Source organism: Mus pahari, chromosome 1 (assembly GCF_900095145.1).
Source record: "Mus pahari chromosome 1, PAHARI_EIJ_v1.1, whole genome shotgun sequence".
Classification (NCBI taxonomy): domain Eukaryota; kingdom Metazoa; phylum Chordata; class Mammalia; order Rodentia; family Muridae; genus Mus; species Mus pahari.
In genome coordinates, this window is record NC_034590.1 from 110,527,057 (window position 1) to 110,531,550 (window position 4,494).

Below are 4,494 nucleotides of genomic sequence, written 5' to 3' on the forward strand. Positions count from 1 at the left end.
TCAGGGCTGGTGAGATGGCTCAGCAGGTAAGAGCACCCGACTGCTCTTCCGAAGGTCCTGAGTTCAAATCCCAGCGACCACATGGTGGCTCACAACCATCCGTAATGTGATCTGGCGCCCTCTTCTGGAGTGTCTGAAGACAGCTACAGTGTACTTACATATAATAAATAAATAAATCTTTTTTTAAAAAAATCTGAAGTTCATAAATTTTAACTGTACTTCTCAGAATACCCAAGATACAATTCACAGACTATATGAAGCTCAAGAAGAAGAAAGACCAAAGTGTGGATGCTTCAGTGTTTCTTAGAAGGGGGAACAAGGGCTGGTGAGATGGCTCAGCGGATAAGAGCACCCGACTGCTCTTCCAAAGGTGCAGAGTTCAAATCCCAGCAACCACGTGGTGGCTCACAACCATCCTTAATGAGATCTGACTCCCTCTTCTGGAATGTCTGAAGACAGCTACAGTGTACTTACATATAATAAATAAATAAAATCTTTATTTAAAAAAAAAAAAAAGAAGAAGGGGGAACAAAATACAGAAGGAGATATGGAGACAAAATGTAGAGCAAAGACTGAAGGAAAGGCCATCCGGAAACTGCCCCACCTGGGGATCCATCCCAAATACATACTCCAAACCCTGACACTATTGTAGATGCCGGGAAGTGCTTGCTGACAGAAACCTGACATGGCTGTCTCCTGAGAGGCTCTTCCAGAGCCTGACAAATACAGAGGCAGATGCTCATAGCCAAGCATTGGACTGAGTGTGGGATCCCTGATGGAGGAATTGGAGAAGGAACTGAAGGAGCTGATAAAGAGTTTGCAGCCCCATGGGGGTAGCAACACTGTCAACCACCCAGACCCCCCCAGAGCTCCCAGGGACTGGACCACCAATTGTGGAGGGACCCATGGCTCTGGCCACTTATGTGGCAGAGGATGTCTTTTTTTGGACATTAGGGGGGAGGAGCGGCCCTTGGTCCTGTGAGTGTTCAATGCCCAGTGTAGGAGAATGCCAGGGCTGGAAGCTGGGAGTTGGTGGGTGGATGGTGGAGCGCCCTCATAGGGGCAGGGGGAGGGAGGATGGGATAGGGGTTTTCTGGAGGGAGACCTGGCAAGGGGATAAGATTTGAAATGTAAATAAAGAAAATATCCAACTAAAGAAAAATTTTAAACATGAAAGAGAGAGAGAGAGAGAGAAAGAGAGGGGAGGGGAGGGGAGGAGGAGGGAAGGGGAAGGGAAGGAAAGGGNCCAAATGTCCATGGGAACCTCCTGTCTCAAAACTTTTTCTTTTTTCTTTCTTTCTTTCTTTCTTTCTTTCTTTCTTTTTTTTTTTTTTTTTTTTTTTTTTTAAGATTTCTTTATTATTATATGTAAGTACACTGTAGCTGTCTTCAGACACCCCAGAAGAGGGCATCAGATCTCATTATGGATGGTTGAGCCATCATGTGGTTGCTGACGACCTTTGGAAGAGCAGTCGGTGCTCTTTGGGTTTTTTGTTGTTGTTGTTGTTGTTGTTGTTGTTGTTGTTGTTTTTCGAGACAGGGTTTCTCTGTATAGCCTTGGTTGTCCGCAGTCGGTGTTGTAACCACTGAGCCATCTCTCCAGCCCTTAGTAAGTTCTTTTACTCCTGGTTTGTCTGGGTTTTTTGTTTGTTTGTTTATTTTTGTTTTTTTCTCCTGCAGCAAATACACTTTACATTTCTCTGTATCCTTGTTGGGTCACAGCATACATGATCAGTCTCATCCTGTCACCCCAAATGGCATAAGAATCTACCTTCCCAGAGCTGGAGTGATGGCTCAGTGATTAAGAGGACTTATTGCTCCTCAGGACCTGGGTTTACTTCCTAGCACCCACATGATGGTTGACAACTACCTGTAACTCCAGTTCCATGGGATCTAAAACCCTCTTCTAGCCTCTGTGGGTACCAAGTATGCATTTGGTACAAATATACTCATGCAGGCAAACAGTCACATCAAACAAACAAACAATAAATAAATAAATAAATAAAATCTTTTTATAATCCACCTCCCCACCATTTATACAGCCATAGCTCACTACAGCTCTAGCTGGCATTTCAACATGTACAGTGAGTAATGTATGTCATCTGCTTCCATACTTGTCCTGGCCATCCCTATTTCCTAGAGGCACCGGGTCATGCTCTTTATTAGATAGGGTCTCATGTGGCCTAGGCTTGACTCAAGGTTACAATGAAGGCAAGAACTCCTTTAAAAAAAATTACAAACGCTTCACAAATCCTAGCACAGGGACCATGCTAGTCTTCTCTGTAGTCTTCCAGATTTAGTATATGTGCTGCCAAAATGAGCGAGGCCTTGAGCTCTTGGTCCTTCTGTATATACCTCCCAAGTACTGATATTGAAAGTGTGTATACTAGTCTCACTGTGTGTGGTGATAGGGATTGAACCTACAGCCTCATACATGCTAAGCAAGCACTCTCCCAGCTGAGCTATGCCCTAAGCCATTTTTGCTCATTTTAATTGTCTTGATCAGAAGATCTCTACCAGGGGGAGGGTATAGAGGACATTCGGGATAGCATTTGAAATGTAAATGAAGAAAATATCTAATAAAATAAGTTAAAAAAAAGAAATTATCAAAGAAAAAAAAAGATCCCTACCAAAGGGACTTTCCCCCATTTACATGTAGCATGTACCAATGGGTGAGATGTGCAAGAGTATGCATGTGTTGCATGTGTGAGAGCCCACATGTATGTGTGTGTCTGTGTGTGTGTATGTATGGGTGTGTGTGTGTGTGTATGGGTATGTGTGTGTATGGGTGTGTGTGTGTGTGTGTGTGTGTATGGGTGTGTGTGTGTATGGGTATGTGTGTGTGTATGTATGGGTGTGTGTGTGTATGGGTGTGTGTGTGTGTGTGTGTGTGTATGTATGGGTGTGTGTGTGTGTATGGGTGTGTGTGTGGACATGTTGCATGTGCATATGGAGCCCTGAGGTTGTTGTCAGGAATCATGCATCCTCCATTGCTCTTCCATCTACCTCACTGGAAGTGGGACCTCTCAAACCCAGAGATCTTGGCTATAGCTAGTCACATCTTGCCTTGTGAATCCCGTCTCTGCCTTCTGAGGCTGGAATTGCAGGGACTGGCCATGCCCACCTATAATTTAGGTGAGTTTCTGGAGATCCAAACTTCAGTCATCACGCCTAAGCAGCAAAGGCTTTCTCTGATGAGCTGCCTCGCTGGCCCCCCAAAGACACCCTATTCTGACTTTCTTTACAATGTGATTTCTATACTCTGGTTTTTGACCCTAACCACATAGACTTGAGTTTGGAACAACTGGCTTGAAGTAGAGCTACAAGAATACAATTCCTAGGACAACTGCTAACATATTTCTATGAAGAGCTATCACACGAACAGTTTTGCTGGGCTGGAGAGACGGCTCAGGGATAACACTGGCTGCTTTTCTGAAGGCCTGCACCCACATGGCAGCACACGGCTGCCCAGAACTCCAGTTCCAGGACATCTAATGCCCTCTTCTGACCTCCTCAGGCAACTGGCACACATAGAGTACACACACGCAGGGAAAACATCCACACACATAAAATAAAAATCAATCTCTTTTAAAGGTACAGGTTAGGGTTGAGCAAGACAGTTCAGCCAGTAAGAGTGCTGGCCTGATGACCGGAGCACAGCTCCGAAACGTGTCCTCTGAGCTCTCTGTCTCTCTCTGACTGTCTCTGTCTCTGTCTCTGTCTGTCTCTGTCTCTGTCTCTGTCTCACACACACAGACACACACAGAGTAAATGTAAAAAAGATTTTTTTTTTTTTTTTTTTTTTTTTGGTTTTTCGAGACAGAGTTTCTCTGTGTAGCTCTGGCTGCCCTGGAACTCACTCTGTAGACCAGGCTGGCCTTGAACTCAGTGATTCATCTGCCTCTGCCTCCGGAGTGCTGGGATTAAAAGCACTTAATCCCTCCCCAACCTGGCATGTTCCACCCTGCTCCACTGATACACCTGACTTTGCTGTTGCCTTCATATAAACCAGGCATATTCTAGCAAAATGAAGTCACCTCTTTCTAACTAATATGCATACTTGGCCTTTGACCCTGATCACTGGGAGCCAATGGCCTTGCTGCTGCCCAGCGCCACCCTCTATCAGTGAGTACCCTGTAGCTTGTACCCTGTGCAATCCTTGATCTATCTTTGTGTCTGCAGCACTTTGGAACCTGTCTGTAGACCCTGGGACCAGACTCTTCCACAACAAAGGGGAAACAGAGAACAACAGAGACAAACAGCAGGAACAGAAGGCAGTAAAATGATAGACCTAAAGGCAAACATCTCGATGCTTACATTACATGAGAACTATGCAGCACACAATCAAAAGAAAGATTGGCAGGGCATTTCCAAAACTGTCTATTAACTAACTGAGCAAGACGGCACACACCTCAATCCTATTGCCCAGCAGACTGAGGCAAGATGATGTCGAGGTCAATGGCATGGGTAACAACTGGTGGGAGTGGCAATGAG

General features: G+C 45.0%; 1 pseudogene; it reads right to left on the reverse strand.

The window, feature by feature from the left end:
• Positions 1 to 2,228: 2,228 nt before the first annotated feature.
• LOC115062780 lies at positions 2,229 to 2,324 on the reverse strand (annotated as a pseudogene).
• Between the last annotated feature and the right edge of the window lie 2,170 nt (positions 2,325 to 4,494).